This window comes from Haematobia irritans, chromosome 4, assembly GCF_050003625.1.
Source record: "Haematobia irritans isolate KBUSLIRL chromosome 4, ASM5000362v1, whole genome shotgun sequence".
NCBI lineage: Eukaryota > Metazoa > Arthropoda > Insecta > Diptera > Muscidae > Haematobia > Haematobia irritans.
In genome coordinates, this window is record NC_134400.1 from 149,914,700 (window position 1) to 149,926,288 (window position 11,589).

Below are 11,589 nucleotides of genomic sequence, written 5' to 3' on the forward strand. Positions count from 1 at the left end.
CCTTAGTATACTTCGGTTTTTTAGATCGGCATGGGTTCAAAAACAAAAAAAAAATTAAATTTAAAATAAATCTCGTGAATGTTCGTGAACGGGACTAAACAAAAATTTGTCGTGTGTGGGCAACAATCAAAATGTGTTCGTGATGTGCGTGAGTAAACATTTCTCCGAAATCACGCTCACGATTAAAATTCACGCTTACGATTAAAATTCACGTTCACCATAAAATGGACGTTCACGATAAAATTCACACTCGCGTTAAGACAGAGACAGACAAAAATCACACTCACGAACAAATTTACGTTCACGATTCAAGCTCACCGATTTTAATCACCTTCACGGATTTTTATCACGCTTAAGATTTCAATAGCGTCCGTTATTTGATTGTGAAACATATTTGAATTTTGCTAATGGTTCCGTTGTGAGTTATGAATGTTACTTACTGATCAGTAAATGCAGCGAGTCATGAGATTTGTCGTGAGTCACGCCAATTGTCGTGTTCCCAGATTTGGCTTGCGGATCCTGTAAGAGAAGCAAATTTCATTCGATCCGTCTGAAATTTGGTACATGGTGTTGATATATGGTATCTAACAACCATGCAAATATTGGTCCACATCGGTCCATAATTATGTATAGTCCCCATCTAAACCAATCCCCAGATTTGGCTTGCGGAACCTCAAAGAGAAGCAAATTTCATCCGATCCGTCTGAAATAATGTACATGGTGTTGGTATATGGTCTCTAACAACCATGCAAAAATTGGTCCATATCGGTCCATAATTATATATAGCCCCCATATAAACCGATCCCTAGATTTGAACTCCGGAGCCTCTTGAAGAAGCAAAATTCATCCGATCCGGTTGGAATTTTTTACATTGCACTAGTATATGGCCGATAACAATCACAGAAAAATCACGATTGCCACTCGAGCCAAAAATAATCTACCAAAATTTTATTACCATAGAACATTTTTTCAAAATTTTATTTGTATAGAAAAATTTGTCAGAATTTTATTTCTGTAGAAAATTTTGTCAAAATATTATTTCTATTGAAAATTTATGAAGCATTTCATAATTGGAGAGGAATATTTTGCAAAATTCTACCAATCTACCAAACAGTAAAAAATATGCCATTTTTGGTAGACTCGTGTTCATAATTGTATATAGCCCCCATATAAAGTGACCCCCATATTTCATTTCTGCCTCTATAATTACAGCACAAAAGTTCATAACGATTCGTAATTATTTCTTCCTTATATATACCGGCCAAGAACTGAATATATACACGCAAAAAAATAATTCTTTCCTCCCAAACGAAATTTTAGACAAACAAAGTTCGTTTCTCATTTGCTTTTCGTTGAAAGGAAGTGTATTTGGAAGAAAAGTATATACTTTTTGTGATAAACGTTTATTCTTTTCCAGGATGTAAAAGCAATTTCATAAAGACTAACTCAAAAAAAATTTTTTCTGGCTAATTAGATTTTCCCTCACATCTTTCTCACTTCCACGAAGTTTTTTAGTTCTTAGCACCTTTTCCTGCAATACAAACAATGTAGAAGAAATTATATGATTTTATAAATTTTTAATTTTTTTTTACCTTTCGCCTGGACTGAGAATCGAACCGCGGACCATGCAATTTGTAAGGCAGCACACTATCCACTGAGCTACGTAGCTGTTATTGTCATCAATAGCTAATTATCCATATAAGTTATATTAATATAGCATAGCTTGCGGCGCCCACGAGCCGATTAAACAAAGTTTATTTAACAGAAAAATACATTTAGTTTGGGACCGTGGAGCAGTGGTTGCAACGTCGGACTTGCATGCCAAGGGTCGTGGGTTCGATCCCTGCTTCGACCAAAGTTTTGTTTTTTTTTTTTTTTTTTTTGTACATATATTCCAGATATGGTCGGAAAAAATTTCAACATTACATTCTACTATATTAAATTTTTACTATGAACTGTAAAATGTGTCTTATTAAAGACCTAAAGTCAGAAAAGAACAGTGTTTGATATAAACGAAATGGACTGTGTTGTTGGTTCAAAAATAACTCTTTTTATTGAAAAAATAAAAATTGTGTAAGAAACGAATTTTTTTGGTGATAAAAGTGTATACTTTTCGAAGCACTTCAAAAAACTCTAACAAAAGAAAAACGTTTTCGGTACACGTTTTCCAAACGTTTTTTTTCTTTGCGTGTACGTATTTAATCGACATTTCTTTTGTCTGCTATATATCCCGCATAGACTAACTTACAATTTAGAAGATGATGTTAAGAAGTTTTAAGATGCCTTGCCATCGGCCGCAACCCAAGTAATTTAATTGTGGATGACCGTCTTTAGTAGAAGTTTCTATGCAATCTATGGTGGAGGGTACATAAGATTCGGCTTGGCCGAACTTACGGCCGTATATACTTGTTTCTCTTTTTTTCGTCCATGGTGTCAATAGTTTTTTTTTGTTATGGGATGAAAATCTCACGTTATATTAACACATTTTCCTATTTTCGCAAGAAATAACTAACGAGTTTTTCAAATCCGCCAAAACAGCATTTCAACATTCAGATAGCCCAGTCTTGTGTACATCCTCACCATCACGTTTTCGTGGTAAACATTTAATTAGGCAAGAAAAAAAGAGGAAATACTAACAACAACATTTCAAGTTTCATTTTCGTTGTTTTCGTGTCGTGTGTTTTTTTGCTTTCTTGGGTTCAGGGAAAACCAATACCAGTTTATGTTTGGAAAATGTTGTAAATTGGTCTGGTAGTAGTGTATCAGTTTTTCTTTATGAGAATTTCCCCATATTATATAATATTGGATATTTTTCTTAAATTGCACATTAGATAATTCAGAAACATTTGTTTAAATATGATTGTGTACTAAATGAAACTGATTCTCTAAAAAACTTAATTAGTTCCTGGAAAATGTTAACTTATGTAGCCTCCACCATGGATTGCGTAGAAACTTCTATGAAAGACTAACATCCACAATCGTATTACTTGGGTTGTGGTATCTTAAAACTTCTTAACATCGTTTTCTAAATTGTGAGTTAGTGCACACGTGGTATATATTAGACCAAAAAAGGTATGTACAGGTAAGTCTACAAATAATTACGAATCGATATGGACTTTTGCACGGTACGTAGAGAGCCAGAATTGAAATATAGGGCTCGCTTATATGAGGGCTATATACAATTATGAACTTGATATGGACCAATTTTTGTGTAATTGGGGATCGATTTATCTGAGGGCTATATATAACTATAGACCGATATGGACCTAGTTAGGCATGGTTGTTAACGGCCATATACTACCACAATGTACCAAATTTCAACTGACTCGGATGAAATTTGCTCCTCCAAGAGGCTCCAAAACCAAATCTTGTGATCGGTTTATATGAGGCTATGTATGATTATGGACTGATATGGACCACTTTTGGCATGGTTGTTAAATATCATATACTTCCACCACGTACCAAATTTCGAGCAGATCGGATGAATTTTGCTTCTCCAAAAGGCACCGGAGGTCAAATCTGGGGATCGGTTTATATGGGAGTTATATATAATTATGGACTAATAGGAACCAATTCCTGCATGGTTGTTGGATACCATATACTAACATTACGTACCAAATTTCAACCGAATGGGAAGAATTTTGCTCTTCCAAGGGGCTCTGGAGGTCAAATCTGGGGATCGGTTTATATGGGGCCTATATATAATTATGGACCGATATCGATCAATTTTTGCATGAGAGTTTGAGGCCATATATTAACACCACGTACCAAATTTCACCTGAATCAGATGAATTTTGGTCTTCCAAGAGGTTCCGGAGGTCAAATCTGGTGATCGGTTTATATGGGGGCTATATATAATTATGGACCGATGTGGACCAATTTTTGCATGGTTGTTAGAGCCCATATACTAATACCATGTACCAAATTTCAGCCGGATCGGATGAAATTTGCTTCTCTTAGAGGCCTCGCAAGCCAAATCGGGGGATCGGTTTATATGGGGGCTATATATAATTATGGACCGATGTGGACCAATTTTTGCATGGTTGTTAGAGACTATATACTAACACCATGTACCAAATTTCAGCCGGATCGGATGAAATTTGCTTCTCTTATAGGCCTCACAAACAGCGTTGCCAGAATTGTTTCACCAAAAACCGCTAGATTTGTCCAAAAAACTAGCCAAAAAAAGCTAAAAAATTAAAAAAAATAGCTAGAAAAAAAGCTAAATTTTTTGTATCAAAAGTCACATTTTTGATTGAAATTTAACAAACTTAAAGGCTCTATTTCATTTAAAATGCATATTATTTTAATTGTATTCAATTTAATTCCATTTCTGTGAGACTGTAAGAAAATCTAAATCATATTAGCTCTGTTGGCGTACTCGATACATTTTGATTACTATCACAAATTTTTACTGGAAGTCCTTCGTTTACATTTCCTTGTAAAAACATTTTTCCCAGTGAACTTGCAATTGTCAGCTGGTTAATCATGCATTAGAAAATATCTATATATTTGGTTTTAACTGAATTAATGATAAATTCGTGAACGTGTACACTTCTCTTAATTTTACCCAAGAGAATAAAACCCATTCTAACTGCCTTGCAAGTTTATAATGAATAACTTTTATTCGAAAATTTCCCAAACCTATTGTTGTCCAATTTTCGTAAATGTAAATCCATCCCATTAATAAATAGCAGATTTGTTTTGATCCTATCACTACGAATTTTTTATTGCATTTTTTGGTGTTAAAAAAAATAATACCACATTCAAAACTTTATTTCCTTAATTATTTCTATGTTCGGTTCCAAAGATTTTGTACACTAATGATTTTTGTATTGATTCCGAGTCAAATTTGAATTTATTCGTTTTCTCAACTTTTTCTTCATGAGCTATCACAGTGCTTTAAAAACGTGCTAACGAAAACTTTAATTTTCAAATTCAGACTCGACTTTAAGTAGAAATTATTTTATGTATACGTTTTTAAAATAAAATGTTTAAAAACCTCTTCTATTTTTTAACGTTATTTTGGTTTGTGGTCAAGATACAAAAACTCCACAAATTTAAAGACTATTAATTTAAAGAATTTTTTAGAATTGACCCTAGCCTTCTTTCATGAAAAGATACCCATTTTTAAGTTGAATCACTTAACTATAAGGACAAAACGACTTTATCGGCTTTTGGACAAGGAAAACAGTTTATATAAGAGAAATTCACAAATGCTATATAACCATCTTTGGCCTCACGACAATATTTTTTCAGTGTACAAAGCAATTCACATCTACTATTTTAATTTAGTAATATCATAATAACTTTAGAATATTAAAATAACATAAAAAGGATAAACGAGTCAAATGCTAATATTCCTAATAATTTACTGACAGTTTATATAAGGAATTTGCATGGTAATAGTAGATTTAAAGTTTACGATAACTTTTATGAATATGAGGCAAGAACTTTACCACAAGGTGTATTTGCTGCAAAAATGCCCGCATAATGGCTGGAATAATTATTAATGTTTCAATTGAGATTTGAAACATGTGAAAAACCTTATTCTGGCAGCAAGGCTTAGATAAAAACGAAGTTTTATCCATATTTCAATAGGAACATGTCGAAAATAAAAAAAACCAAAAATAGCTAAAAGGGTCATGAAAAAAAAGCCAGAAAAAAAGCTAAAAGCTAAATGCATTTTTTTTCCGCTAAACGTCTTCAAAAAAGCCAAATCTAGCGGGAAAAAAGCTAAATTGGCAACGCTGCTCACAAACCAAATTTGGGGGTACGTTTATATGGGGGCTATACGTAAAAGTGGACCGATATGGCCCATTTGCAATACCATCCGACCTACATCAATAACAACTACTTGTGCCAAGTTTCAAGTCGATAGCTTGTTTCGTTCGGAAGTTAGCGTGATTTCAACAGACGGACGGACATGCTCAGATCGACTCAGAATTTCACCACGACCCAGAATATATATACTTTATGGGGTCTTAGAGCAATATTTCGATGTGTTACAAACGGAATGACAAAGTTAATATACCCCCCATCCTATGGTGGAGGGTATAAAAAAATCATTTAGAGAACGAGTATCGCCACTTTTGATTTTTTAACCTAAACCACATTTTGGTTTAGGGTATAATAACTTTGCTCTGCCAATAAATGTTCCTCCTATAAATATTGATTTTTAGACCCCATAAAATATATACTGATCGACTCAGAATCTCCTCCTAAGTCGGCTTCGCCCTTGATATCCAACTTGGGAGCCACCGTGGTACAATGGTTAGCATGCCCGCATTGCATACACAGGGTTGTGGGTTCGATTCCTGTTTCGACCGAACACCGAAAAGTTTTTCAGCAGTGGATTATCCCACCTCAGTAATGCTGGTGACATTTCTGAGGGTTTCAAAGCTTCTCTAAGTGGTTTCACTACAATGTGGAACGCCGTTCGGACTCGGCTATAAAAGGGAGGTCCCTTGTCATTGAGCTTAACATAGAATCGGGCAGCACTCAGAGATAAGTGAGAAGTTCAGCACTGTGGTATCACAATTGACTGAATAGTCTGTCGAAGTGAGCCTGAAATATCTGAAATAGCTGCCACTGTACCAAACCTAACCTAGCCCTTGGTGTCCGTCCGTTTATCCGGTCGCAATTTTTAAACGATTTTGATGATTTTTGGTACTTAGTGTTCTTTTAGACATAACTCTCGCCCGATTTCAGGAAGACCATTTAATATTTTTCCTGGTAATCAAAAAATAAAATTCGTAATTTATCTTCACGCACATTTTTGGTTGTACCCTTTACGTCTGATTTATGTCAGATTTATATATAGTTCCCAAATTGGGCTAGAAAGCCCTTACTTATTGCCCGATCTTTCTCAAAGTTTGGAGAATTTAATTTCCTATAGTACGTACTATATTTGCAAAATATCGTCGAATTCGGTTCAGTTTTAGATATAGCACCCATATATATGTTTCGCACGATTTTCCCAAATTTGGTTTATTTATTATCCGATCTCTCTCAAAATTGGGGCAGAATATCATCTCCTATAGTTCTTGAATTACCTGAAAAATATCATCGAAATTGGTTCAGATTTAGATATAGCTCTCATATATGTTATATGTATCGCTCGATTTACCCATATTTGGCTATAAAACCATTATTTATTAAACTATCTCTCTCAAAGTTGGCATAGCCTAATCTTCTAATGTACTTACCATACCTGCAATGAATCAAAGAAATCGGTTGAGATTTAGATATAGTTCCCATATATATGTTTCGCCCGATTTTCATAAATTTGCCCACAATAAGCCTACTTTTGACCATAATGCCCCCATTTATTAACCGATCTTACTCAAATTTAGCACAAGGAAATCTTCTGCAATGTCAACCAATCCTCTCATCCAAATCGGTTCAGATTTAGATATAAAGGGTGATACTGGATCGGGGGGAAATCGAAAACCGGAAGCCGCTGAGACGACAAAGAGAGTTGCCGGTAGTTTCAAGCGAAACCCTATCCTCTCTCTCCGAGATGCCGCAAATAAGCTGGGTGTATCGTCTACAACCGTGCATCGAGCCAAAAAACGAGCCGGACTATCGACTTACAAGAAGGTAGTGACTCCAAATCGCGATGATAAACAAAATACGACGGCCAAAGCGCGATCCCGGAGGCTGTACACGACGATGCTGACGAAGTTTGACTGCGTGGTAATGGACGACGAAACCTACGTCAAAGCCGACTACAAGCAGCTTCCGGGACAGGAGTTTTATACGGCAAAAGGAAGGGGAAAGGTAGCAGATATTTTCAAGCACATAAAACTGTCAAAGTTCGCAAAGAAATATCTGGTTTGGCAAGCCATCTGTACCTGTGGCTAGAAAAGCAGCATTTTCATAGCTTCCGGGACTGTCAACCAAGAAATTTACGTGAAAGAGTGTTTGAATAAACGTCTGCTGCCTTTCCTGAAGAAACACGGTTGTTCCGTACTGTTTTGGCCGGATTTGGCATCTTGCCATTACGGTAAAAAGGCCATGGAGTGGTACGCCGCCAACAACGTGCAGGTGGTTCCCAAGGACAAGAACCCTCCCAACGCGCGAGAGCTCCGCCCAATTGAGAAATACTGGGCTATTTCAAGCGGAACCTAAAGAAGACCAAAAAACTGTTAAGGACGAGCAGCAGTTCAAGGCAAACTGGCTTTCTATGGCGAAGAAGGTGGACAAGGTGGCTGTACAAAATCTGATGGCAGGTGTCAAGCGTGAGGCCCGGCAATTCGGATTTGGAAAAGCGAAAGCCTAACTGAATATTTTTCCTGAATTTTATACTAATTGGACTTGAAAAAGAAATTTAATTTGATTTTTTAAATAAACGATTTCACCGATTTACACGCGTTTTCCCTTGACCAAATTTTGACCGTATCACCCTTTATATGTATCGCCCGATTTCCACAAATTTGGCAATAAAACTCTTATTTATTAAACTTTGCTGCTCTTGTTTCAGAATCTGTATGATTTTTTAACTCCTCGGAGTTATTGCCGAGACATCTGATTTGAGATCCATGCTTCATTAAGCTCTTTCAAATTTTGTATAGTTTGACTTCAAAATATTTTCTCTTAAAAAATTGTAATTTTAAGGAAAGGAAAAAATTATCAAAATTTGTCAAAATGACGATAATTTGTATCGTCAAAGAAATTTGATGGCTAAAAACATACGATTCTCCTTTGGGGTCATCGAAGGGAGAAGAAGTGGTTGCTTGAGTTTCTTTCATTTGTTTTTTACAACTACCGTCATCGTTATTTAAACTTAATTTTCTTTTAGATTGACTTGAATTGCACAGCTGCTGCTTTTCTTTATTGCCTTTTAAAGAAGTTTGTAGTAACGCACATTTTTATTTCCACTTGACGTTTAAGGTAACAACACGTTTCCGGAGCTATACCATATGAGAAATTATGTACGTCTAGCTTATTTCTTAAGTCACAGATTGATTGACTTAAAATGGTAAGACCGAGTTTAGTGTCAAGTAGGAAAAGTTTTATCAGACAGGTGTTGCTTGGAGAGCTGCTTAAAGCAAGCGAAGTGGTAGCATTGCATGCCAGAAATGCTCTATAATATAGCAATAGCTTATCGACGACCAAGGTTGGTTGACTGTTGCTGGCCATTGTTTGGTATGAGCACACATATGAAATGGGGGAAAATGGGGCTTGCAGTTAACGTGTTAATTAAAGGGTGGTTAAAATTTCAAGGGCCGATGTTGATTTTGAATAAAACACAAACTATTTAGGAAATTATTGTAATTTTATTTTATTATGATATATTGGTATTACTCAATTATGTATGGAACAAAATATCGGCCAAATGGGCGCCGCGACCTCGGTGGCACACCTTCATCCGATGGTCCAAATTTTCGATGACGCTGAGGCATAATGGAGGTTCTATGCCGTTAATGTGCCGAATTATCTCATCCTTTAGCTCTTGAATTGTTGCTGGCTTATCGACGTACAACTTTTCTTTCAAATAACCCCAAAGAAAAAAGTCCAACGGTGTCAAATCACATGATCTTGGCGGCCAATTGACATCGCCATTACGTGAGATAACACGGCCATTGAATTTGTTGGGCAAAAGAGCCATTGTTTCGTTAGCTGTGTGGCAAGTGGCACCGTCCTGCTGAAACCACATATCGTCCACATCCATATCTTCCAATTCGGGCCATAAAAAGTTCGTTATCATCTCACGATAGCGAACACCATTCACAGTAACAGCCTGACCGGCCTCATTTTGGAAAAAATACGGCCCGATGATGCCGCCAGCCCATAAGCCGCACCAAACAGTCACTCTTTGTGGGTGCATTGGTTTTTCGACAATCACTCTTGGATTCTCATTCGCCCAAATGCGGCAATTCTGTTTATTGACGAATCCACTGAGGTGAAAATGTGCCTCATCACTGAAGATGATTTTCTTCGAAAATTGATCATCCACTGTTGCCATTTCTTGGAACCATTTAACACGTTGTTGGATTGTGTATCTCTCCATGGTTCAAATTGAATAAGTCTGGAATAGAGAAATGTCAAATAAAATACGGAAAAAAACTTGGTGGTTTAGGTGTGGTTCACATTCAACATCGGCCCTTACAATTTAACCACCCTTTAGAAACGTTGTATATATTCACAAAGCGATACTTACCCACACTGAAAATTGTGATTGGTTTATGTTTTGGAAGATTTTGCAAAATATTCCTCTCCAACTAAGAGGTGCTCCTTAAATTTTCTATAGAAATAACATTTTGACAAAATTTTCTACAGAAGTAAAATTCTGACAAAATTTTCTATAGAAATACATTTTTGACAAAATTTTTTACACACATTATATTTTGACAAAATTTCCAAAAGAAATGAAATGTTGACAATATTTTCTATACAAATAAAATTTTGACAAAATTTTCTATAGAAGTATAAAATTTTGACAAAATTTTCTATGGTAATAAAATTTTGGTAGATTATTTTTAGCTCGAGTGGCAATCATGATTTTTCTGTGATTGGAGATCGATTTATCTGGGAGCTATATATAACTATAGATCGATACGTACCAATTTTTGGCATCGGCCATATAATAGCACAATGTACCAAATTTCAACCGGGTCGGATGAATTTTGCTCCTTCAAGAGGCTCCGGAGGTAAAATCTGGGGATCTGTTTATATGGTGGCTCCATATAATTATGGACCGATATCGACCAATTCTGACATGGTTGTTAGGGACCATATACTAACACCACGTACCAAATTTGAACCGGACCGGATGAATTTTGCTCCTCCAAGAGGCCCCGTAGGTTTAATCTGGAGATCGGTTTATATAGGGGACTGATATGGGCCAATTTTTGCATGGTTGTTAGAGACCATATACTAACACCATGTACCAAATTTCAGCCAGATCGGATGAAATATGCTTCTCTTAGAGGATCCGCAAGTCAAATCGGATCGGTTTATCACAATGGACTGAATAGTCTAAGTGAGCCTGATACATCGGGCTGCCACCTATATGGGGGCTATATATAATTATGGACCTATGTGGACCAATTTTTGCATGGCTGTTAGAGACCATATACCAACAACATGTACCAAATTTCAGCCAGATCGGATGAAATATGCTTCTCTTAGAGGATCCGCAAGCCAAATCTGGGGATCGGTTTATATGGTGGCTATCCTATGGTGGAGGGTATAAAAAAAATTAAAAATAAAGATACAAAATACGACATACTACTTTAAATAAGGGGAGCAAATTTCAAAATGCAGCGCTTACCAAACCGTCACTTCAAGTTACACGCCAAGTCATTTTCTATCAATCGAAACTATTGGGTATGATTTAAAATCAAGGATATTGGGTACGAATTGAAGTCGAGGGATGTCGAATGGTGATTTTAACGGAATAAATTCTCAAACATAGAATAAATCCCGCATTTAGTTTGCGTTGCTGCTACTGCAAAAGTTCAGGCCTCGAAAGTTCGTTTTGTGGAAAAAAATGAAAAATTATTTTAGTTTTTATTTTCAAAAGAAAGAAATTTTGTTCCATGATTATCTATTGACCAAAGGCCATTATAATAGGTTTTAAAT

At 36.0% G+C, this 11,589-nt stretch overlaps 1 protein-coding gene across 18 annotated transcripts in view; it reads left to right on the forward strand.

The window, feature by feature from the left end:
• The window catches only part of Svil (Supervillin), a 1,072,938-nt gene that overhangs the window by 854,012 nt on the left and 207,337 nt on the right, over positions 1-11,589 (forward strand). The window lies entirely within an intron of this gene.